The 26,735-nt window shown below is 43.3% G+C and overlaps 1 protein-coding gene across 10 annotated transcripts in view; it reads right to left on the reverse strand.

Annotated features, from left to right (window-relative positions):
* Rbms3 (RNA binding motif single stranded interacting protein 3) overlaps positions 1-26,735 on the reverse strand; it is a 1,336,321-nt gene that overhangs the window by 333,518 nt on the left and 976,068 nt on the right. The window lies entirely within an intron of this gene.

Here is a 26,735-nt window from a genome sequence, read left to right on the forward strand (position 1 = left end):
TCTGAAAAGGTTGTTTTTGAGAAAAGAATGAGAAGAACCCTTCAGTTTCATCTGAATCATTAGGTGCCCGCTGCCAAGTTTCATTAATGATGAAATGCTAGAGGAGAAAGTGTTGGATTTTGCTGGCCCATCCTGTCTTTGGAGATCTCTGCAGACTTCAAATGTTTCACAAGGCAGTCAGATGAAAGGGAATGGAATACTCCAGGATGGAGGGTGGTAATGGGTGGAGCATCACATCCCTCAGGCTTTCAGGAGAGTTTTTCCTGCCCTGGGAGAGGAAACCCTCCCAGCCATCTACACAGCTCCCTACTGCTACCTTCATCTGCACAGGCACCAACAGGAAACAGCCATCCCCGGGGATGTCAATCTGCTGCCTCTTCTCATCAGTACATTAAAGAGAAATAAACCCACAAGTGAATGAGGAGAAAGAGAAAAAAAAAAAAAGAAATTCCTAGTGCCATTTTCTGCTGTAGACAAAACACAGGCTTGCTTCAATGCAGCGACCTAGTCAGGAGCCTCTCAGCCACTGATAACCTGAGAATGAGTTAGAAGCAGGACTTGCTGCCTGGAAATGACCCAATTTGCTACTCTGCATAACACAGGTAAACAGCACTGCTCCTGCTGTACTGATACAGCCTTTTGGTTGCTTTTTTTTTCTTCTTTCTCTTCAGCCATTCAGTTCATCCATTAACGAAAATAAAACGTACTTAAAATAGTTTCATATATCTATTTGGAAAACCACATCCCATGTCAGGAAGACCAGGGCATGTAACTGAGCTTTCCTTTGCTGTGTGATGGCCTGCTGTGCAAATACATGGACCCCCCAGAGGCGGTGCTTGCGTCCTAAGTATTTCTAACACAGCCCTTCGCACAAAAGATCTTTGCTTCTAATATGTAACCCACTTCTAAAAACCTATTAAGTGCTTCAAATTTCATTTCTGAGGGGGAAAATTGTTGGACAGTCTATAATTCAAAAGCCAAAACAAGAAGCAAGAAAATCACAATGAAATTCAAATCACATCCCACCCTCCACCCTCTCCTAACACATACATTAATAGTTCTAGCGACAGGGTATTCATTTACTAGCCTTACAGTGTTTGATTCCCTTTAGGAAAATTTTTATTTGCACTTTACAACTATCATTAACTTCAAAGGAGACTGACAACTCTCAAGTTATTAAGTTAAAAGGCAGCCAACTTTTCAGCTGGAGTCACTGCAAATTAATTCTGTCTTACGAGGCCACATTGGGTCATTTCCTGAGCCAGTAGCAATAAATAAAACTTACTCTAATAATATAAAAGGCAAGGGGGGATAATAATGCTTTTCCGATTAAAAAATGCTCCAAAGTGGGCAGGAACTAGGCTCTGCCTAAACCGTGGGTAACTATTTCATAGCTTCTGTGGTTGAAATGTTATTTTTCTATACTGTGACACCCTACCTTCTTCCTGATGAGCAAGCAAACGAGAAGCAGTAACAAAACACCCCTTACTCTCTGGATGGCAGCAACCATCCCTTCTGAACATTTATTTCCTAGCATCTCTTGCAGCTAGTTGCCCTTCTTGGACCAAAAAAGACTAAGCCACAGTAAAACGTACTTTTCAGCTACCAACACCGCCTGACACCCTCCCTCCCTCCATCCCTCCTCCCTCCCTCCCTCCCTCCCTCCCTCTCTCCCTCCCTTTCTTCTTTCCTCCTTCCTTCCTTTCTTTTTTTCTTTCTTCCTTCCCCCCTTCCTTCCTCCCTTTCTTCTTTGTCTCCTCCTTCCCTCCCTCCCTCCTCTCTTCTTTCCTTTTCTGTTTGCTGACTGCCACACAAATGGGAGAGTTAAAACATGAAACTTAAGGGAAATACTTAGTAAAATAAAGAGCACCTTATAGTAAACTATACAATAAAGGATAATAAAAAGCAACTATGTTTTAAAAGCTCCTAGAAGATATAGGAATCAGATGACTCTCTGATGCAAGGCACACAGTTGACATAGCATATGACAAGTAGATCTGCTGAGCAATGAATACAGTGATTGGTTAAAATGATTGAAAGGAAGTCAGAGGTCAAATAGCTTAGTAAGAGCACCACTATTAGGGATGGACAACGGCTTAGTTGGAAAAGTGCCTGCCTTGCAAGCATGAAGACCTGAGTCTGATCCCCAGAGTCCATAAAAATGCCAGGTATAATGGTGCATGCTTGTACCCCAGTGCTAGGGAGACATGGAGAGGAGGGTTTATGGCACTTGCTACCAGCCAGTATAACTGAATTAGTAAGTTCCAGGCCAATGAAAGGCCTTGTCTCAAAGGAGTTGGATAGAGTGTCTAAGTCGAACAGCTTACATAGCTCATTTGGTTATGTAGCATGCTTGTCTAGCATAAACACAGCCCTAGGTTCCACCCATTGCACCATGCAAAGTTCAAGTAGTGGTTCACACTTAATCTTAGTGCTCCAGAGGTAGAGGAAGGAAGATCAGAAGTCATCCTCAGCTATGTAGGGAATTTGGCAGTTGAGAGCAAAGCCTGAGAAGGAAATTTAATTACTGGGAGTCAGGGATCTATAGGAAATACTTAAAGCCATGAATGTGGGTGACATTGTTAAAGGAATGAATGTCTGAAGCTTCTGCAGGCTGGAACTATGGAACCAATAGGTGACAGGAAGGCTTTGTCCAGCAGCAGTTAATAAATGCATCTGAGAGAATGCTGAGTGTGATGACAGCCGTGCTCATGTGTAATCTCAACACATGGGAGGCTGAGAGCAGAGGATCGCTGTGAGCTTGAGGCCAGAGCAACATAGAGGGACCCTGCCCCAAACGAACAAAACAAATTACCTGAAACATATGAAGTTAGCAATCAAAATGCATGGCAATACGTCAACCCTGACTGGGGAATGGCTGTTAACGAGTGTTTTATACAAAGATGAGCTTGATGTACAAGGAAGATGGATGAATTGACTCCTGACCACAGGGAAGGCAATGGTGATATCTTGGAAGAAACTAATTTTCAAACACCAATGAGTAAGAATGAATTAGTCCCTTCACTCCTGCTGTGATAAGCACCACGACCAAAGACAACTTAGGGAAGAGAAGTTTATTTGGGCTTACAGTTCCAGGAGGGTCAGAATCCATGATGGAGGAGTGGGAGCATGGCGGCAAGAAGAGGATGCTAAGAGCTCATATCCTAAACCACAAACAGGAAGCGGAGAACAGATACTGTAAGTGGCAGGAGCTTTTTTAAACTCAACATCTGTCTGTCCTCAGGGATGTACTTCTAGGAAGGTTGCACCTCCTAAATCTCCCCAAACAGTGCCACTTACCAGGGACCAAGTGTTCAAATGCCTTCGACTAGAGGGGACAGTTTTCATTCAAACTGCTGCAAGGAGACATTAGTAAAGGATATTACCTTGGATAGGGCTTCATCGACCCAGAAAAAGATGCTAAGGCAAGGATTTCTTACACCAGATCATCTGAATAAGTCAAGAACAAACAAAGCCACAATAAGAAAGTGTTGTTACTGTTGGCAGCTGGGGACCACTGAAACATGGGAGCATTTAGTGATACCTCAGATTCACCTCCAGGAAGGGGAGGCATTGACCTCACTGTTTGTGAGAGAATTTTCAGCACTTGTTTCCAAAAGAAAAAGAAAATCCCCAGGTAGGCAGTACCAGGTGGTATAAGCAAGCTGATTTTCTGCATGCAGAAATAAATGGCTTCCCATGGTGTCTACTGAATCCCACACACTGTATGAGAATCAAGTAAATTTGGTCCCCTGCTCTGTCTCCAAATGGAAATGTGTTCACATTAACAGGGGCATCTGCATAAGAAACTGCCTGCATCTTCAGGTAATGCTAATAGCAAAATGAAAGCTATGTGAGCCACACACTGAGAGTGAAAAGCCACCTCAAGATAGAGCAAACTGCACAGCTCTGCTTCCTTTGGGTCCCACAATGCCTGGCACTCAGCTAGAACACCACATATGACCAATAAATGCCCATTAGATCCTTAGTTATTCTGGTAATGTCAACATTTTCTTTGGTCGGGAACAACCCTCTGTACAGTCGGTATTAGAGGTATTTCTATGAAAATTTTCTCCCTTTCCACTTTCTCTCTTTTAGATTAAAAAAGAATGGGGCTACAGATGGCTTTGAACTTCTGACTTGGGAGCTGGGAGTCAAACTCAGATCTACCAGATCAGTATACATCTTCAGCCAATGAGCCATCTCAATATGCATGCATTTCAGGCCGGTCTAGAACTTACTGTGTAGCCCAGGCTGGCTTCAAGCTCACAATCCTCCTGCCTTAGTCTCCCAAATCCTGGGATCACAGGCATGAATCATCACATGGGGCTGAGATTTCTTTATGAGGTATTAACAAGCATGTTGTCTCCACCTGCCCAAAGACTTTTCTAGAACAGGGGAGATTATGGAGTGGTATTATTTACTCAAGGTCTTTGAATATTCAGAACTATTGATATTCAGGAGAGAAAATGTGAGTCAGAAACTATGTGTTCAATATTGATCTACATAGGAAACTAACAGGAATGAGAAGCTGGGCCTTTTGTGTGATGCCAGCAATATGCATAGAGTTTTGAGGACCTGTGCAGACCCTCTTACTCATGCACCTCATACAGACATAACAAAGTCAAGACTTTTCCTTCCATTTCTCTGGGCCCAGGTTTTTGGCTCAAGGCAGTTTAAAAGGCAGAGCCAAGTTCTTGTCATTGGTCAAGACTAGAAGTTTCCCCAAGAAATTGTTACTTAGAGGTCAATAAGGGCCTTTCAGTGGTTGGCAAGTGAGCAGAAATAGCTAGTTAGGGAGGCTTTAGAACCAACTTTGAGACTGCAGAGCAGTAATTTTATACTGTGCAAAACTACTTGAGTACACCACAGCCCTTTTTGGGCTCATGATGCTAATGCTACTTGGGAGTTTTTAATTTAAAAATGTATGCCAGGCACTAGAGAGATGGCTCAGCAGCTGAGAGCACTCAGTGCTGCCTATCCCAGACGACCTGGGTTTAGTTACTATCATCCACAAAGGAAGGCTCAAATGATCTGCAACTCCGGGGATCCAATACCCTCTTCTGGTTGCTGCTGGTACTACACACACATGGTGCACATGAAGACAAGCAGGAACACATGTATAAAAAAATGAATCTTTGAAAACTGTATGATGAATGATACAGTTTATCCTGAAGGAACTACAAAATAATTCTATCGATATATCCTAATGCTGTTACCTAAAGGGCTGAAGAAGAATTCCTTATGGCAGGATATTGCTTTTCTGTCCAAATGAATCTTTTCTCCTGGTACCACTTCCTCTTAAGAAAGTGAGCCATAGATTAAGCAGAAGATAGAATGGAGATGAATTTTCCATATTTTGTTACAAGTTTCAAACAGAAAGTTGGCTTTTTGTGTTTTTTCCAACATGAAATGTTCTAATTTTCAGAAACCCATACAGAAATTTGTTTTTTCCCACATTTAAAAAAAGTGGGAATACACACATGCATGACATACACACACACACAGCATAGCATTCATGTGGAAGTCATAGGACAACCTGAGGGAGCTGATTCTCTTCTGCTACTACATGAGTCCCAGGGATCGAACTCGGGTCTTCAGGCTTGTCTGCGAGTAGCTTTACCCACTATGTATAAATGTGCAAGAGGGAAAGTAGCTGTGAGCAAATAGGTATTATGAATTTATCAGACAAAATAGAAGTGAGGAGGTGAGGTTGACAACCTAGAACTGACTTCTCTGGAACATTCTTAACTATAATTTATGGAAATGCAAGCACGGGTTTGTTTGGAGTCCTTTATGAAATTGCCTTAGCACGTCATGAACCTCATTAAATAAAGATGAAAAGCTCTGGCTGGGCCAGTGACTTGAAGGGACAGGGGACAGTTCCACTAGGAACTGCATCAAGTGTTAGGGAATGAGCGGGAGAAAGCCTGCAGGCCTCATCCCTGTGCTGAGCAGAGAAAAACCTGTAAAGTCAGTTTGGGAACAAAGCACAGATCCCCACTTTGTTCATTATGCTCCACAGTCCTAAATCTCATTTCATAGAAGTCACCTTTTTTTTTTTTTTAAGTCACAAATGTCTCTTTAGTCATTTCCCCTGGCTTTGAGTTGGAAAATGATCTTATAACACTCAGCCACCATGAAATCCCCTTTATAATTATCATCAAAAAGCCCCTCCCACATACAAACAAGTGGGGAACAGGAGTCCCAAGTCCTAAGATGTTCAAGTGCCCGATATTTAGTACTTCTGTTTTGGAAAGGAACAGTGAATTCAACACATTAGGCCTAGGGATGTGGTTCAATCCAGTAAAGTCCTTCCCACACAAGCATAAGGACCTCAGTTCAGCCTTCAAAATTTATATTAAGAAAGCCAAGTGCAATGGTCCCTAAGGCTCCCCATATTAAGTGAATTTCATATTAGTGAGAGACTCGACTCAGAAAAGCATGGTGGATGGAGCCTGAGAAACAACAGCCCAAGTATATATAAGTGCACGCACACACACACACACACACACACACACACACACACACACACACACGTGAACACACAGACATCTACACACACACAAGCCCATCACTGTTGAGTAACTATACATGTGTTCAGTGGCAAACCCTAAGTCCTTTCCCACGTTCTTCACACCAATTTGGATAGTGAATGAGAGGCAATGCAGAAAACATATTCCAAACAATTGAGGGTTCTTTACTCTCAGCTGCAAACCCACTAGCTCCTCGGTGCGTCTCTGCCTGCACGTGTGCACAACTTGATCAATGCGGAATTTTGTGCTACTTGGGGAGAATCACAATGAGCAAAGTCTAGCCACAGCCTAGATTCTGGCTCTGAACTCCGTAGAGCAATATGCCAGGCAGGCACCAACCCGCATGGATAAAGGAACCATCTCATCTATTCTAATTGCTCTCAGTTTTCTAGGAAGTCTGTGAATAGACTTTCCCTCCCACCAGTTTGCATTTCTGGGTGGCATGTGCATGCATGTGGCAGTTTTCCTGGCTCTTTGTGTTTGAAAGTCTTCTTAGGAGCAGGAGGCAGCAGAAGCTGAAAGCTTTGCCATTCACTGAGAGCAAAGACATTTTGAAAAGTTAACCTTGCCTCTCCGCCCCCTTTCTGTTTAATTTGTACAGATCATTAGCAAATGAAAGGTGCTCTGCAAACAGAACAAAATGGGTTTTCACACAGACAAACACTGAGCCACAAAGACTCCTATCTAGAAAAGCGTGCTTAAACTAGGCTACTGGGTGCAGAAAATCTCATTAGAAAGGAGTCAGCAGGCACCATTGTTACAGGACAAGTGTGATTAGGTTGGTGGGGGTCAACTTTTATCCTAATGGGTTTCTGGTCTTTGACTTGTGCAGTGTATCCACATGTCTTCCTAAAGAAAGGTACTAACATTCAAAAGCTGGTGGGGGAAATTCTCTCCATATAGTGGCAAGAATGAATAAAGACCTTACTTGGAAATTTCAACCTCTTATTTCCTCCAGGAGTAAAGGATCATGTCAGTCAATATTTATCATTTATAATGATTTATCTGACTCAAGCCCTACTGATAACAATGGAGTAGCAGTTAGAGATGAAATAATGGTAACCAACTTTTGCAGGTCTGGAGACCAAAAAATGTGAACAGAGCCTTGGAATGGTTACCATGCAGTTCTATTTCCCAAAGCAGTGGGAAAAATCATGAAAACATAGAATATGAATGAATGTTCCTGCTTTTATGTGGTTTTGAGGTAGAATGGGAAGACAGGGGGATGACAGGTATGAGGAGGGAGAGGAGAGTGCCTGGAGCCTCTCCCCAGCTAACAAGAACAATTTAATCACAATCAACTATATTTACTATAAATGCTGCTACATAGAATTAATATTCCTTTTATACACATAGATATTTGATGTTGAAGTAGCGATGACCCTGGTTCAAGGTCTGAATGTATGTAACCTTAAGGATAGTCTCACCATATTTCTCCTAATGTGGGTGGAAACAAAATGACTTTTATGGTAATGACATCCAAACATACTGAACTACTGTGGGTTAGATCTTAACTTATCTATGGTAATCCTATCAGGCCACACTTGTGTGCTCACACACAAGAACCACCCTGTGATAAGACAGACCTTTCCCGCTTAGTGACTCTCCCTTGAGGAGCCCACAATCACACTTGGGCATGTCTGGCTTCCTTCTTTAAATGAAAAACTACATTATATTTGTTTATGGTGTGTGTGCATTGTGGGATGGAGGGGTGTTTCACGATCACGCCATCAGAAGACAACTTAGAGGCACCGTCTTCACAAGACCCTGGGATGCTCAGGCCATCACTTGATATCAGGCACCTATTTCTGGGAAGCATCTCACTGCCCCTGGGATGCTCAGGCCATCTCACTGCCCCTGGCCTCACTGCCCCTGGTCTCACTGCCCCTGGCCTCACTGCCCCTGGTCTCACTGCCCGTGGTCTCACTGTTCCTGGTCTCACTGTTCCTGGTCTCACTGTTCCTGGTCTCACTGACCCTGGTCTCACTGCCCCAGGTCTCACTGTTCCTGGTCTCACTGTTTCTGGTCTCACTGACCCTGGTCTCACTGTTCCTGGTCTCACTGCCCCTGGTCTCTCTGTTCCTGGTCTCACTGACCCTGGTCTCACTGTCCCTGGTCTCTCTGTTCCTGGTCTCACTGTTCCTGGTCTCACTGTCCCTGGTCTCACTGCCCCTGGTCTCACTGTTCCTGGTCTCACTGCCCCTGGCCTCACTGCCCCTGGTCTCACTGTTCCTGGTCTCACTGCCCTGGCCTCACTGCCCCTGGTCCCACTGCCCCTGGTCTCACTGGCCCTGGGATGCTCAGGTCATCACTTGATATCAGGCACCTATTTCTGTGAAGCATCTCACTGCCCCTGGGATGTTCAGGCCGTCTCACTGCCCCTGGTCTCACTGCCCCTGGCCTCACTGCCCCTGGCCTCACTGGCCCTGGGATGCTCAGGTCGTCTCACACACCCACTCAATCCTCAGCTCTGCCTCATAACCTGGCCAGCCCAAAACCCTTTCCTGCCTCAAAGCTAGGACTTCTGGATGGGAGTCAGCGTCCCCAGAACACCGGGAAAAGCCCTCGGGCTGTGAGTGACAGTGTAGAGCAGTACCACTTTCAGCTATACTCCCCAAGACCCCCCAATCTTACGTATTTGTGCCACCTAAAAATAGCCTTTTGTTGGTTATTCTTACAGAAGAGGCATACGTGAACAGAGACAGAAAAGTCACCTAGATTCGTGTCATCGATACCAGCTTAACATCTTTCAAAATACTGAAGGGTTCGGAGCCCCGAGAGATACCAGGTCTAGGAATAAGAAGAAAGTAAGACTTTCTGCTACCCAGTTAAAGCGATAAGCAGGTTTTGGAAGAAGAGAAAAGCAATGGTTTTGGACACAGGCCCAAAACAAGTAGGTCCCCTTTCCAGTTTCTCTGCTGCTCAGATCCACACTCAATACACTCATCACTAAGTTGGTTCGAAATGAATCCTGGCTGGTTTTTATCAACGTAGATCTTTTCTGTTGTTTAAACAAAGAGCTTTTTCTCCAGTGGTTTACAAACTTATTTGGGCTAAGAATTCCCGAAAAGCAGGGGTGAGGGCTTGTATGTTGCTTTCCATTTTCAATGAAAAAAATGAACTATTATTGTTATTGTTATTATTATTATTATTATTATTATTATTATTATTATTAGTGTGTGTGTGTGTGTGTGTGTGTGTGTGTGAGAGAGAGAGAGAGAGAGAGAGAGAGAGAGAGAGAGAGAGAGAGAGAGAGAGATGGAGAGGCCTTAGGACAACTTTTAGAATTTGGTTCTCTCTCCTACCTCTATGGATTCGAGACACTGGACTCAGGTTTTGTAACTTGTATTTCCAATCATAATGCTGTCAGTGATTCATATGGTCAAGGCAGCTACTTGTCTCCATTTGAGAATCTTCTCTAAATGTCTAACTCCCTTTGTCATGCCTTACACATTCTGACTGATTTTCTTGTCAGTGAACACAAATGACTGAGTTCTCCAGGGCAGGCACTGAGTAGATACCAGAAGGAGCAGATGCTAAGTTGGTCCTCAACTCATTTCCAGCTTGACCACTGCCTAATACTAGGATCAAAAACAAAGTAGAAAACAGGGATGAATGGTGATGGCGTCCATTTCTCTAAGTGCTCCTAACTTAACAGACTCCCTGAGACAAGAAAACACAAGAGAGATGCTGTGTGAAGTCTCTTGTTACACTCTGGGAAAGAAAGGGACCATACTGCATCAGTGAGACAGCCTAGTGGGAGAGTAGCTTGCTGCCAAGCCAGGTGATCAGAGTTCAATCCCTGGGACCCAAACAGTGGACAAGAGAATGGAATCTTACAAGTCAGAAGGAGAGAACCAACTCTTACAAGTTGTCCCCTGACCTCCCCACATGCACTGTTGCTACAAACACACACACCAGTTAAATAAATAAGAAACAATGTACCTTTTTAAAGGGACTATATAACCCATTTCTTACTATCAGCAATGCCATGCGTGAAACAAAACAAAAGGATTCTGCAAGAGCAGTTAGGGAAAAAAGCAACAGAAAAACACAACACAACACACACACACAGCCAGTGCTGACTTGTTGCATCCTTTCCTGGCAGGAGCCTTATCTTGGCTCTCACTCAGACTCTCTCTTCCCTTCTGTTTCAGACAGTGAGAACCTGATTTCCTGTGACCTGCTAGAAATTTAATGGAGAATTAACACCAGGTATTAGGATGCTAATCCTTCGGTTTAATTATCCAGCCCTGTGGTGGAGGTCACCACTGCTTACACAGGGCACTGAGACAGCCATCCTGCCAGGACAACTGTATTTTAGGCTGTGGTGTGGTTTCTGCGGTTTGAAATTTAGCCTGAAAAGGAGTGCACAAGAAGGAACTAAAATCAGATTGTCAGTCGCTGCTGGCCATGTAGCCAGTGGCCTTAACCAAAACATAAATTCCTGAAAGTAGTGAGGGAAAATGAAGTCCCAATTGACATTTGCAATGAGAAGTTGGGAAAACAGTTCAAAAACAGCTATGCTGTCAATGAGTTCCTTGTAGATGAAATATATATTTTAAAACTGAGGTATTTGAATACATCTATCTTCAGATTAACCAATTCAGTAATAAGATATATTAAGTTATTAATGTTAAGTGTATATACCACACATAAAATATTCAATGCAGAGAAATATAAGCAAAAGAGAAGAGAATGTAGTTTTGTACAATGACTTGGGCTAGGGAAGTATATTTTTATCTGTGATATCCAATTTATAATCTTCTAATGTAGATTTTACAGAGGAGCTACAGAGGCACTAGAGAGCTTGCCCTCCTCAAAATAGCTAGTGGATGACAGAAGAACACGAACTGGGCTCTGTCTACTACTGGAATCTCTGGACTTGCCATTCTGAACTACCGGATGCCATTAGGATGTTCCAATCATCAAGCATGTGGACGACTTCATCAGCTCTAAGGTGTATTTTTCTCTCCATTTTAATGGTTCCTGAAATCAGTATTCTTTATAAAGTGACTGACCGCCTGGTGTCAGCATGACACAGCCATCAGTGCCAGGAGTGGAGATCCCTAGAAACACCAGTGGCCTGACCTCCGAACAGCACTCAGACTCTAGACCACAGGGGTGGGTAAGGCCACATGGGCACGGCAGCTCTCCATCATGAAATGACTCAGAATCCTATATGAAGAGCTGTTAGCAATGATGTGGTTTAATTAAACTTTCCTTTGCACTTGTGTGCCTCTGTGTTAGTGTGGATGAGGGTACATATGTTATGTGCCAGAGGCAATGAGGACCACCCTACGAACTGACAGTATCGCCTCATGCCATGACCAGAGATGACTTGTCATTTGAGACAGCATCATCTCACTCACTTTTTGGTTTGCTTTATTTTTTGTGGTGCTTAATTGCCAAGAATCATGTTAAGGCCTATGAGAAGTTCTATGATCAACAGGGGTCCTCAGGGACCCTCCCGTGTCTGCCTCCCCAACACTGGGATTGCTGGTAAGCCTGTGTGTTTGTGTGTGTTGGGGGGTTCTGAGGGTTCTGGAGATTGATTTCAGGTCCTTGGGTTTGTAAGGCAAACACATCACTCATAAGGCTCTCTCCTCAGTCCTCTTCAATACTCTATATGCACAAGAATGGTAAAATAACAAAAACAAAAACTTGGGGCTGGAGAGATGGCCCAGCAGTTAAGAGCACTTGCTGCTCTTGCTGAGGATCCAGGTTCAATTCCCAGTACCCATAAAATAGCTCACAACCATCTATAACTTCAGTCCCAGGGGATCCGACTCCCTCTTCTGGCCTTCACAGGCACTGAGCACACGTGGTACACAGACATATATACAGGAAAAGCATCCATACATATAAAATAAAGCTTTCTTTTTTTAAAGAATGATAATGCTGAACAAAACAGGGCCAGTGAGAGGCCTGATGGGTCAAGGAACTTGCCACTAAGGCTGACAATTCTTTAATTACCAGGATCCACGTGGTGGACAGAGTGAACTGACTGACTGTTGACTGCCACATGCACACCACGGTATGTGGAAACACACACACACACACACACACACACACACACACACACACTAAATATATATGTAAATTTAAAAATGTATTTAAAGGATCTTGGTTCCATTCTACCCAAATTCACAGGCCAAGGATGATCTCGACCTCCCGTTCTGATCCTCCCCTCTCTGCCTGCTGAATGCTGCGATTAGAGATAAGCTATGGATGTTTAATTGCAAGCAGCAATTTCTGGCTTTTATGTCAGTCTCCTGTGAGTTTTGTTGTCTAAAATTGTCTAAATTCTTTCTCCTTCAAATCCATATGAAATCTTGGAAGGTAACAAGCCAAATGTTTCAGGACTACACTTTCTAAAAGAGTCCTGAAACTCAGAGGGTTTAGGTGACTTTCCCCAAACCAACCAGCCACCATCAAGCTGACAGGCCTTGTTTTCACCCTGTAAGTCAGGACAGAAGCCTCCTGGGCCTGCCCTCCTCCAGAACAAAGTGTTGCTGTGGCCATGTACAGGCTTGTGGAGGTGGTTAACACAGCCAACACCGGAAGTTATAAGGATTTCGGCTGGTGACTGCCACCTAAATTGGTGTGTTCATTACTTTTCTGTTGCTGTGATAAAACACCAAGACCAGGGCAACTTATACAACAGAGGGTTCATTTGAGTTTATACTTTCAGAGGGGTAAGAGTCCAGCACCATGAAGGTGAGGAAGTGTGGCAGCAGGCAGGCATATGGGCTGGAGCAGCAGAGGGTTCAAATCTTAAAACACAAGCAGGAAGCCGGGAGAGTATACTGGGAACAGCCTGTGGCTTTGAAACTTCAAAGGCTGGCCCCATAACACACTTCCGGTGAAGCCACCCCCCCCCATTTCTCCCCAAACACGGCCACCAATGAGAAATCGAGTGTTTAAATGCCAGAGCCTATTGGGGTATTTAAGTTGGAAACTGAGTAATATTCTAGAATTCTTCCCACCTAGCGTGCTGGAAGGAGTCACATACTAGCAGAATGGATGGGGATCCCCTTACTCTAGCAAACAAACACACTGGTTTGATGACCTCTGACTCCCCGGACAGCACAGCTGCAGCTCTGGAAAGGCTTTACATTTTGTAGGTTAAGCAGGGTTGACTGGCCACAGATCACAGAACACTGTCAATGTGGGCAGATGGCGAGTCCAGGACCACAGATCACAGAATGCTGTCCATGTGGATGGATGGCGGCTCCTAGGAGGCCCCACAGAGAAGAGACTCCTCCCTTGATCCTGTTTTCTCCAGATCAAAGGTTCGGTAGAATCTTGTTTAAGCTGGTTCCATGGGGTCTGTGACACAAATGTCATAGAAAAGTAAACAGCCTCACAAAACGACCAACCGTGTTCAAGAATGGCGTGGTTTGCCTTAAATGCTGAGACCTTTAAATACTCTGCCACCAATATTTCAAACCAAGGAAAACCTTAATGGCACCAAGACATAGATTTCTTTCCCTCAAATAAAATACTTCCAACATCTTGGGGAACAAAGGGCTCTTCGTGCTTATTCACAATCCTGTACATGTTACTTGCGGTTCTCTTTTCTAATGTGTCTGTTTCTGTTTGTCCGTGTGTCTGTACACAATTATGTGAGTCATCTGTCTGCACGTGTGGAGGTCAGAGATCAGTCTCCAGTATTTTCTCTCAGGTTTGGTCCACTTGATTTTTGAACAGTGCCTTTCATTACCCTGGGGCTCACTTACTGGTGAGGCTGGCTGGCCCACAAGCCCCAGAGACCTACCTGCCTCCCCTGCTGGCATATAAGAGAACCACAATGGGCCCAGGTTTTAATGTGAGTTCTGGGGATCTGAACTCAGGGCCTGCTGTGAGCAAGGCAAGTACCTTATTGACTGAGCCGTCTCTCCATCCTCCATCTCTCCATCCTCCCTCTTGTTTTGGGTCCAGGGTTTCTTTATGTAGTCTATGGTGGCATGGAGCTTGCAGTGATCCTCCTGCCTCTGCTTCACAACTACTAGCATAAAAAGCATGTATCACCATGGCTGGCAGTCTTTGTTTTTGTTGTTTTTCTTTATGACAAGTCATATAATTATTGGGAAGAAAAATGGGCTGAGTTCATTTCTTACATGGTTCTCCCCTCTCACATTTTCCCTCTTCCCAGAACCTGGGAGGATGAGTTCAGAGGATGAAGTGAGGGAGAAGAGAAAAGATCCAGACAGCTGGAGGCTAACATCATGGTACTAGCAGGTGTGTTTTTAGGATTCTCCCAACTGAACATGAGGAATGGCAAGACCTTCAGCTATAAGTCTTCAAGGCTATATAACTTAGCAGTAAAGTATCCCAAGTTTATCGTTTTATAAGCTCAGGTTTGATTTAATTTTAAAACCTTTGATTTCTCTATGAACTGACCCTCTGGTAAGGTCCCTTTGCCCCTCAAACAATATCACCAACTGGAACCTGAGGGTAAATGACTTCTCTGTGATGGCTAATCTTGGTGTCAACTTGACTATATCTGGAATTAACTAAAACCCAAGAAGAAGCTGGGCACATCTATGAGGGATTTTTCTTGATTAGATAATTTAGGATGTGAACATTTACCCTAAATCTGGGCCACACTCTTGGGTGACAGCCCACAGAAAGGATATAGGGAAGAAAGTTTTTGCTTTTAGCTTGCTTGCCCTCACTCTGATTGGCAATTACATCCACCATGCAGCGGAAGCATCACTGAACTGGTGTTAGAACCTACTTCTTTGGAATTCCAACACAGGCTGAATACTGTCAGCTCTCTAGGACTTCGCTGGGCCTCCTCCAGATATGGACTGCTGAGACATCCAGTCTTGTGGACTGTCCAGAGACAGCTATTGTTGAACTACTCAGACCACAGCCTGAATGGAATTCTAATAAGTCCCATTGTGTGTGTGTGTGTGTGTGTGTGTGTGTGTGTGTGTGCGCGCGCGCGCGCGCGTGCGCGCACCTTCAAACAACCCTGATTAATACAGTCTCTGTTAGTAGTCTTATCTGAAAAGAATTTGGAGACACCTTCTCAAAAACGCGATCTAAAATTGTTACTATGCACATTGTAGCTTATGCATATTTATGTCATAGTCATAAAGAGCTCAGGGGTACACTTTGGATGCCTTTTAAAAATGTGAGCTCATAGTGAGTCAGACAATGATATAAATTCTGAGGTATTAGGTTAAATAAAATAAAAGAGCCCTATATAATAACCATATCACTTGTCTGATATTTTTTCATACCAAAATAAACTATAGTCCAGAAAATTAATTTACCAGACATATCATATAAAAACATCTGTTGGTTTCACTAACACCTTGTAAAGCCCAGACTTCTTTCACAGTCCGCCATCATCCATCCCCAGCCATTGCTCTATTGACATCTATCAGCAAGAGAGCATTCCATTTTTCAATAAGGTGATAAAAGACATTTAGGTTATTTTTCCTCCAGGTGATGTTTCCCTGGCTTCCTCAGCTCAAGTCATATGCTTTCAATAGAGTGTTTTAAAGAATGGCCTGTCTGTGTCACACATAAGGTCCTTGGTGGAAAGAAAGAAAAAGAAAGAAAAATGACATTTTCTTCACATGATCTCTGCCCATTATCTTCTTCTCGGTACACACACAGTAATGCTGTTTTAATTATGACATGATCATATTGAAATTAAATAAGTTAAAACTGGATATGAATAATAATTTAAAGTCCTCCACAAAGTAGATTATTTCATTAAATTATTACATCGAATGTACAGAGATCCACTTTTTACATTCATTTATTTATTGTGTCTGTGTACAAATGCATATATGTTTGTGTATTCATGCCATAGAGAGTGCACGGGTGGAGGAAAAACAGCTTACAGGAGTGAGTTCTCTCCTTTCACCATGTGGGTCCGGGGAAGGGTCATCAGGCAGAGTGGCAAGCATCCTCACGTACTGAGTCATCTCCCCAGCCTTCCATCACTTTGTCCGAAACTGTGTCTGCAGACCTTGCTTCCTTACCATCTCTAACTAGTGTGAAGTAGTTTGGACATGTGTGTTTTTCTCTCACACCTGCACACTGTAACAAAAACTTCCTTCAGATGTTTTCTCCGCACAGTCCTGCCCCGACCTAATTTGTGTGGGTCTGGAAGTCGTCACCCTGTTCCCAGCAGACGCTGTGCTGTGCTAATTGTCGTTGCTGTTGTGCTTTCTGGGACAGATTAAAGGGAGCCAGGACAAGGAAAAGCAGCGCCAGATGCTTGCTGGGAGCTGGGATGGCAAGCCTTTGCTAAAGCCACTGTGGCAAACAGAAAGGGTTGCCAGTCACCTGACCTTCCTAATGGAAGTCTCTGGAAAACAGAGTACTTTAGGTAGCGTTATGGATCAGAGAAACATAAGCCTTCAGCTTAGGAAATAGATCACTGAGTAAAAACACTTGCTGAAAATGAGTGGCTACCTGAGTCCAAATCCCCCAAACCCACCTAAACTGACATGTAGTGTGAGCAACCAAAATCTCAGCACTCCTTCAGAGAGATGGGGAGCAGAAACATACGGGACAGCTGGCCTAATACACACAGTGAAGAAACAACAGAGATAACGTCTTCATTAAGGTAGAAGGCAAGGGCCCATCTGAGGTTGTCCTCTGACCTCTGAACACATGCCATAGCATGCACACAACTGCAGTTTTCTCTCTCTGTCTCTCTCTTTGTCTGCCTTCCTGTCTGTCTGTCTGTCTCTCTGTCTCTGTCTCTCTCTGCTACTGCTGCTCCCAGATAAAACAGCAGACCCCATAACCCCAAAGCCTTTTCCAGATTTTCCCCAGTTATTACCTCTGCCTAAAGGTAGCACAAACTCTGGCCATCCTAACTACAGCTTAGTTTGGACAGTTTGGTGCTTTACGTGAATGGACCACACATCATGTCTTTCCTTGTGTCCACAGTCTCGTGCTCATTGCTCAGCACACATGATCTGATTTAATCCTTAAATTGGCTTTGTACTGATCTTACCATCTCTCTGTTACAAGTTACAATAATGAATGGGGCATGCCTGCCTGACAGCCCGTCATAGCATCTGATTCTGAGCTCTTCCCTGGTTTGTTTGTTTTGGTATGGTATATGTTCACATATGATTCTGTGCATGTGTGTGTACTGGTGTTCCAGTATGTGTGTGCACATGGTGTGTGGAGACCAGTGGACAACTGCAGGTACCATTTCTCATGTGCTTTCCATTGAGACAGACTCAATCAGCTCACTGAACCTGGAACTTTCCAACTTGACTAGGGTAGCTTAGTTGGAGATCCTGTCTCCAGTTCCCCAGCACTGGGATTACAGACATGTGCCTAGATTTTATGTGGATGTTAGGGACCCAAATTCAGGTCCTCCTGCTTGTGTAGCAAGAGCTCTCCCATTGAGCAGCTTCCCCAGGCCCTTTAGATGTTACTAAATCACAAATGTGTTTGGTGACTGGCCTCATTTCTTACCCACCAGGCAACATCCTCTTTCAGCCTTGTGTGCCTCTTAAGCCTTCGTCTCATTTTTCAATTCTAAGCATCAAGTAGCCCTGATGTGACCATCCTCTTCCATCCATCTATCCACCAAGCAGTGAACTCTCCCTGAGACTACCGTGAGAACACAAATGGCTCTCAATGCCTGCTGACTGGCTGGGACCTGCGAGAGCTTTTCAAAGCTTTCTCTTTCTAGAATTTCTGCGTATTTACCCTGTATTGGATTTGAGATAAGGAACCTAAGTTTGGGGCTTTAATCCTGCATACTTTACATGCATCATATTATTTCCTCTGTAGGATTTCTTCTAACCCTTAAATAAAGTTGTCCAATTAACTACATACCCTGGTGCATCTGTCTTCCCAGGAACATGCAAAGCAAACAGACTCATTCTCAGGACACCCTGGGGAGTCACGGCTTATTTGGTGACTGTGCAAAGTTGCACAATTCTCAAGTTGCAAGGTCCAAGCCCCAAGCCCTGATGTGCAGATTCTGGACCCGATAAAATGGGGAACTGACTGCCACAGAGAACCAGGGGCCACTTTGAAGCGACAGCAAGGCCTGTGTCTTGTTTGATAGTCACACAGTTGTCATGTCTGCTCAGTCACGTCGAGTGTTCATTTCCCATTTCCACTGGGTGCAGCTGGTTGGACTCCACTCAACAACTTGACCTTTTGAAGGAAGATCAAGGGAGAACAAGGTGGTCTAGGGTCACCACCCCCCATTGGCATCTCTTCTTGTAGCCCTGAGTCTCTTGTATGTCTGTGACTTTGAACCCAAGGCTTCTGTTGTATAAATGCTATCTTTTTCATTCTAAATCACAAACTGCTATCTCTCAAACTCCAATTTTTAAAAATCCACAAAGCAGAAACTATCTGTCCTTTAACTGTCAACTTGACACAGCCCAGAGTTGCATAAAAAGGGAGTCTCACTTAGGAACTGCCCAGATAAGACTGGCCCATGAACATGTCAGTGGAGGATTGCCGTGATCACTAACTGACATAGGAGGGCCCAGCTCACTTAGGGTGGTGCCATCCTCTAGGTAGGTTATCCTGGGCTGTACAAGAAACTGCTAAGCATGGACTTATAAGAGAGGAAATAAGCAGGGTTTCTTTTGCCCTAATTTCCATCAAGGATGGACCATGACCTGGAGGTACAAGCTGAAATAAACCCTTTATTCCTCAAGTTGCTTTTGGTTAAACTATTTTATCACAGGAACAGAAAGCAAACTAGACTACTTTCATTCTTCATTTTGAAAGTCATTTTCTCTCATCATTTTATAAATTTAAAAATTAATGCACACCAATAATTGAACTATAAGGGAGCCTTTTGCATTTACAGGACTGTTGGTAAGAAAAATCACACATTGCATTCATTCCTGGTGAGTTTTGTTGTTTTCTGTCGGATGTTTCTCTCAGTTACTCATAAAATGGAATTCAGAATAACAGAAATCTATAGTAATTTCTAAAGTAGAAAGTAGCTACATGCAGTCCATATTTGAAATGCACTGCAGTGCCCCAGTTTTCAAATAAAAACTATCATTATCTTGATTTCCAATCCAGCATTAAGCACCAAGCCATGACTCTGAGCCTCAGTTTTTCCTACCAGTAAAGGAACCTTTTGGAATCAATGATCTGTATGTCTTTTGCTATAATGAAAAAAAAAAAAACAAAACAAAACAAAACACTTCTACATGAAGGGTAATGGAAGCCCCACCCCAGTACCATGTTCAGAAATTGACACTGTCATGGGAGCTACAGTCTGTTTACTCAACACGGTATTTACTTTAGAAAGTTAACATAGCATACCTATTCTGAGAGTGCCCAAAATGCTCATTTAAATATATTTCATTATATATTTTATGCTACACAAGTATTTTCAGTCCAGATGTGTGCATATTGTGTGTGTTCTGGGATTAGCATCAATACATAGGACTTGGATTACAGAGACTGACACAAACAAACACCTCCTGTGAGAGCTAATCATCATCCCTTGATGGGATACAGAGTTAGGTACAGAACACACCTCTGCATGTGTCCATGAGGGAGCTTCTAGATTGTGTTAGTTGAGGTGGGAAGACCCACCCCGACTGTGGAGAGTACCATCCCATGGCCTGGGGTCCTGGACTGTGGAGAGTACCATCCCATGGCCTGGGGTCCTGGACTGTGGAGAGTACCATCCCATGGCCTGGGGTCCTGGACTGAATCGAATGAGGAAAGTGAGCTGAGCCCCAGCATTCATCTCTCCATGATTCCTGAAGGCACTGTGACCAGCTGCCCCACATGCCTGCTGCCAAGGCCCCCTGCCATGCTGGATGGCACCCTCAGATTTAGAGCCAGAATAAACATCTTCCTTAAGTTGGCTCTGACAATATTATCAAAGGCATGAGAAAAATAACTAATACATCACCCTGCTACACAAGATCTATGGAAGATTATAAAAACTAGTTGCAAGAAATGTTTTGTTACAGTTTATGCTAAATAGCCATTTTCTACTTTTGAGAGCTAACTGTCATCCAAATCCTTCAAATAGGTATTCTTATTAAAAAAAAATCAGACTTGGATTTTTTTTTATTACCGTCTTCATTTTAAAATTCAGAAAGCTAAGCTCAGGGAGGCCATTAAGACTTACAGTAATGGGCATCCGGCCTGAAGCCAAGTGGTTTAATTTCCAGACGTCAGTAGCTCTCATCATTCTCTCTCGGTGGTAAGATCTTTAATTGCCTTTGATTTCTATTTGAGTCGTGGAATATGGCCGTGATAGTGGCTGCCAATTAGGACCAATTATCAAAACATGGTGGGGAAATCTGGACAGCGAGAGGAGGAGAAGTCGGTGAAGCAACTTGAAAGTGAGTGGTCAGTGTTCACGACACTGTGTGCAATTCATCTAAGGACTCTTGCTTCATTTTTCTCATGAAGTGGGACATCATCAGAACACTGTGAGCTGCTTCCGTCTACACACTCACTCTGGATGGCAACTAGCTTCACACATTCCAAATCACATTGTACCAAAGCCCACAGGGAAAACACCAAGCACAGGCTTCTAATGTAAAGTGACTTAAAACACTGGGACCTTCTTTGGTCAATTAGATTGCATTCATAATGTCATAGGCCAGATACCGCTACAATATCTAGTTAGATCAGGTCCCTGTCTCAGAACTATATATGTTTTAGTATCTAGGCTTTTCATATAAATGTCCACAAACAAATAATAGTAACTGTGTTTCAATGACAACAGGCTGGAAGGCTTAATCATGATAATTAAGACAGACAATGGGAAAGTTAGGAGGCCGGTATAAAGTGAACATGGGGTCTCCATGTTAGGAACGTGTTAGGACCATCATTAGAAGTACTGGAGTGCTACCCTTGTGAGCATGGGACTCTGCAGGTGAGTCCTCAGTGAAGGGACTAACCCAGGCAGTGGCCCCAGGGTCCTTGAGGCCAGGTAGGCATAGGAGAACATGAAATTCACTCAGGCATATTCATTATTTATGCCCATAAACACTGATTATAATTATGTTACACAACTAATGCTTCCATTAACTACATAAGTTAAAGTAACATATTAAGGATCTGAAGGTCACGTGAGGTGTTCCAGACATCAGAGAAGCTGTGTGCTATGAAGCAGTTCTTCATTTCAGTCCTGGTTTGCAGTGTGTGACTAGAAAGCAAGAAAAACAAACTTGGGATGGGGATAGTACAGTCAGTATACTCCACTAGTGTGCAGAGTGAGGCCCTGAGCATCATCCTCAGCACCACAGAAGAGAAAAGGATAGGAGAGGAGGACAGAGAAGGAAGGAATAAAGGCAGCCACCCGAGCAGCTCAGTGGATATGCTGAACACAGAATCCTCCCCTCCTTCTCCCCACTTTTCCACAGTCTTCGCCCTCCTCCCCTTGTCCTCCCCACTCTCTCCCTCCCTCTCCCCTGTCTGCCCCCTCCTTTTCTTTTCTCTTCATTCTTTTTTACGTGTGTGTGTGTGTGTGTGTGTGTGTGTGTGTGTGTGTGTGTATGTGTGTGTGTCTGTGTCCGTGTGTGTGTATGTCTATGTAATGCCCCTGGAGGCTAGACAAGGGCATCAAATCCCTTGGAACTGGAGTTACAGATGGCTGTAAACCACCATATGGGTTCTGGGACTTGAACTCAGGTCCTCCACAAGAGCAGCAGCCAGTAGTTTTAACCCCTGAGCCATCTCTTCAGCAGCCTTATAAAGTGATTTTAAGGAAAGCCAATATGTGCACATACATGATGGTATGACCAAGATGTATATCAAAATGTCAATTCATAACAGAAGCTCCTGGTACCCATTTGCATAAATATGAAATAAATTTGGACATGCAATTACTATATATATATATACTTAGTCTCTTGATTTAAATAAACATTGTGTTACCATTCATAATAATAATAAGAACATCTAACAGTTAACTGCTTCATTTTTTAAATATTTTATTATTACTTATATATAAGTGTGTGTGTGTGTGTGTGTGTGTGTGTGTGTGTGTGTGTAGTTGGAGTTTTCACCAGTCCCGCTCGGGCCCACAGCCACTCAGACTGAAGTAAACACACAGAGACTTATATTACTTATAAACTGTATGTTCATGGCAGGCTTCTTTCTATCTAGTTCTTATATCTTGAATTAACTCATTTCTGTTAATCTGTAAGTTGCTATGTGGCTTGTGGTTACCAGTACTTTACATCTTGCTTTTCATGGTGACAGTGGCTGGCAGTGTCTCCTGACTCAGCCTTCCACTTCCCAGAATTCTCCTCTCTGCTTATCTCACCTATACTATACTTCCTGCCTGGCTACTGGCCAATCAGTGTTTTATTTATCAATCAATCAGAGCAACGCATTCACAGCATACAGAAAGACATCCCCAGCATATATGTGTGTGTGCGCGCGCATGTGTGTGTGTGTGTGTGTGTGTGTGTGTGTGTGTGTGTGTGTGAAACACTATCTCTTCATGTAGCCCTGGCTGTCCTAGAACTTGCTCTGCAGAACTTGCTCAGCTGGCCCCCAACTCACAGAAATCCACTTCCTCAGCCTCCTGAGTGCTAGGATTAAAGCTGTATGCTATCACACCTGGTCGTCAAACACCAAATCTTAAAGTTTCTTATGACTACAGGGCCTCCTGCTTTCTGTTTCTTCTTTATTCTAAGATTCATGTGAATTCCATGATTATGGAGGTTCTCTGATTCTCCCACACTTGTAGTGAATAGGATTAACTTTTCATCACTTTGCACAAATTCTTACACAAAGCACACACCAGACTTATCTACATCACAGCTCTCTAGTACATTGTTCATTGCATCACAAAACTCCATGCAAAACACAGCTGAGTTCCAACAGCCTGCTGTTGACAACTTCACACAAGGGCCTCTGAATGACTCTGGAACATCCAGAAAGGATGTTTACCAAAGAAAACTCAGGTTGGAAGACCATGCCTTGGAGATTAGTCCTTTACTACCTGGACTATAATCAGTTTTACAGGCTTTTTGTTGTTGTTGTTGTTGTTAAATGGCCCTGACGATTTCCATCTCCAGTTACTTCAATCATATTAACAAAAGTTAAAGTCCACAAATAGCAAAATAAGTCATTTTACTGCATTTAGGTTTCTAGAAATAGATCATATTACACACACACACACACACACACACACACACACACACACACGCACGCACACACACACACACATAGGAACACACTATAACACTAAGCATTTCCATTCATGTTGAACTTGGCATAGCTCCTTTGGGTCAGGATAAGATGCTCTGCCACAAATAGAAGGATCCTATTACTCAGGAAATAAAATGCTTCTGCACCAAAGACATGTGAAACAAATACCATTAAATCCACCAAAAAATGAGGCATTTTTCTAAGGACAGACAGACACAGGGGTCAGATAGGAAAACATGTGGGTAGATATATTACTAATGGTAAATGTGTAAAAATATACATGCAGGATTGGGACATGGTTCAGTGGATAAAGGGCTTGCCACACAAGCATGAGGATCTGAGTTTGAACCTCCAGGACCCGTGTAAATCCAGGTATGGTATGTAGCACATTTCTCTAAAATATAGCAATAAGGGAGGCAGAGACAGAGAATTCCCAGAAGCTCTTGGGCCAACAGGCATGCCTTATGCAGTGTAAAACAAGAGAGTGTACCTCAAACAAGGTAGCAAGTGATTGATACCAGGTTGTCCTCTGCCCTCCACATGCATGCTGGGGCATACATGTGCCTGTACCCATGGGCACATGAACACACACACATAGCATATACATCATACACACAGAGAGACACATCCTGAAAATACAAATGCAGAATTACACCTAACTCACAAATCCTTCTTTTCCTCTAAATTAGGACCCCTTCCTCTACACAACAGCCAATCTAGTCTTCATTTTATTGAGTTAGTATGTATTATTTCAGAAAGTACATGGGAGACAGTGAGCTAACACTATGGGAAAAACACAAAGTAAAGAGACAATGTCACCACATTTTAAATTGCATGACAAGACAAATTGTGGTAGGCTGCACCTGAGTGTGGCACTGTCCCTCAAAGTGGCCCTGAATCAAGTACCATGGGCATACTCATCTGGAAAAAATGACTTTGTGTTACTCTGTTAGGGAGGGTAAAGGTGGGTGGTCAAAAACGTTCTTATGCATAAGCTTGGGCTTGAGAAAAAGCATGACGGATTACAGACTGCTGTGTACAGTTCATTTCTCATGGGCATTTAGCCTTCCATTATCTCACCCCTGTTTTCTAGCTGATGTTTATGCATGAGGCTGTCATACTCCTGGACTGCACATGTATTAATGGCAGGGTCTCCATTTATCTCTCTCTTCCATTAGCAGTGCTCTATACCCAAACCCGGGCTTCTGTTCTCAGATCATCTAAACCAATCACCGAGGAATATTGAAACAGATTTAAAAATAAACCCTTACAGAATTTCTGTTGATTTAAAGTGAAATTAGCTTCTTTACTTTTTAATTCTCATTTATTGTTGAAATTTTTAGACATGTATACAATGTACCTGGATGGCATCTACCCCCGACTCCCCCACTCCATCTCTGCCCAGGACTGTTCATCACACCTCCCTCCCAACTCATGCCATCTTTTTATTATCTACTTATTTTTAACCTGCTGCGTCCTTTAAATTCTTTATTTATACATTTATTTAGACTGTGTGAGTGCATGCATGTGTACTCAGATGCTATCGTGCATGTCTGAGAACAACTTTCATAGGGGTCAGTTCTGAACATGTGGGTTCTGGGGACTAGACTCAGGTCATCAGGCTTGGGGAAAGCACATTTGCCCTCTGAGACATCTTTGAAAAACTATGTGTTTATTTATTTTATGAGTATGGATATTCTGTCAGCATGTATGTCTCATGCATGCCTGGTGCCTTCAGAAGCCAGAAGAGGACATTTGGATACCCTGGAACTGGAGTTACAGTTGTGAGCTGCCATTTGGGTGCTGGGAATCAAACTCACATCCTCAGGAGGAGCAGCCATGCTCTTAACCACTGAGCCATCTCACCAGGCCAAATTCATTTTTTTTTTTTAAGTTAATCTTTCTAGTCATGAGAACAAAGGCAAATTTTTGTGGCTTGCAAAGCATGGCAGTAAGAACAGGTCACATGAAGAGAAATAAAATATGGGCCAAATACAAAGCTCTCTGCATATCTTCAAGTAAGCTGTAGAAACAGCTCTCCAGTTTCCAGACGCCATACCTTCCCTTTGTGCTTAGATCCTCTTTTGTTAGGTTGAAATAGAAGTTCTGCCTCCCACATAGACACTTCTTGTTAGTACCTCATCAGTTCACTATCCAAATGGCCAGACATTCAGGGAATCGTTTCTGTAAACACTGCACTCTATACCTACTGTATCCATACTTTTCTCACTCCTGTGACAACATGCCTCACAAAGGCAGTTAAGGGAAAGGGGGGTGATTTTTGGCTCCTGGTTTAAGGGGACACAGTCCATCATGGCGGGTAGGCACAGCAGCAAAGTGCAGTGGGTGGTCACATCGCAGCTGTCATTAGGAAGCAGAGACAGGTGAACACTAGTGAAGAAATGAGTTTTTTTAATCCTCTTTATTTAATCCAGAATCCCAGCCCACAAATGGTGTCACCCACATTTACCAAACTTTAATTAACCCAACTAAATACAACCTCACAGATATGCCCAGAGGTCTATCTCCTAGGTCATTTGAGACCCTGTCAAGTTGAAAATCAATATTATCTACTGAAAACAAATATTTGCTACGTATGCATTGTGTCACAGAGGTAATGATGAACTCTCTGTCTCCTAGTATCCAGGGAAAACAGTGCAGACTTTGTGCCCCCAAAGCACCAGCTGGCCTGCATGTGGTTACTCTGTTTAATATACTGCAATACAACCTGCTGGGAAGCTGGATGAGATGGTACCCTCCTCCAACATGTCTTTAAGACTCTAGATGTTTTGACTCCAGGAGCCTTTGAATCACATGACATTCCAGTCACCCAGGTGGGGGAGCATTCAGGATTTTGCAGCTCCTTATTGGGGCTCTGTCAGGAACACCACCACCATAGCAATTGACTCAACACTGTGACTCTCAACTGACTGTGCAGACGAAGGCCGGAGTAGTAAGTGTGAACTGAAGACGAAGCCCACATGCCAAAGCATTCATGTGAGTTAGAGGAGATGGGATCATGCCTTCTGAGAGGCA

This window comes from Peromyscus leucopus, chromosome 7, assembly GCF_004664715.2.
Source record: "Peromyscus leucopus breed LL Stock chromosome 7, UCI_PerLeu_2.1, whole genome shotgun sequence".
In the NCBI taxonomy this organism is placed as follows: domain Eukaryota; kingdom Metazoa; phylum Chordata; class Mammalia; order Rodentia; family Cricetidae; genus Peromyscus; species Peromyscus leucopus.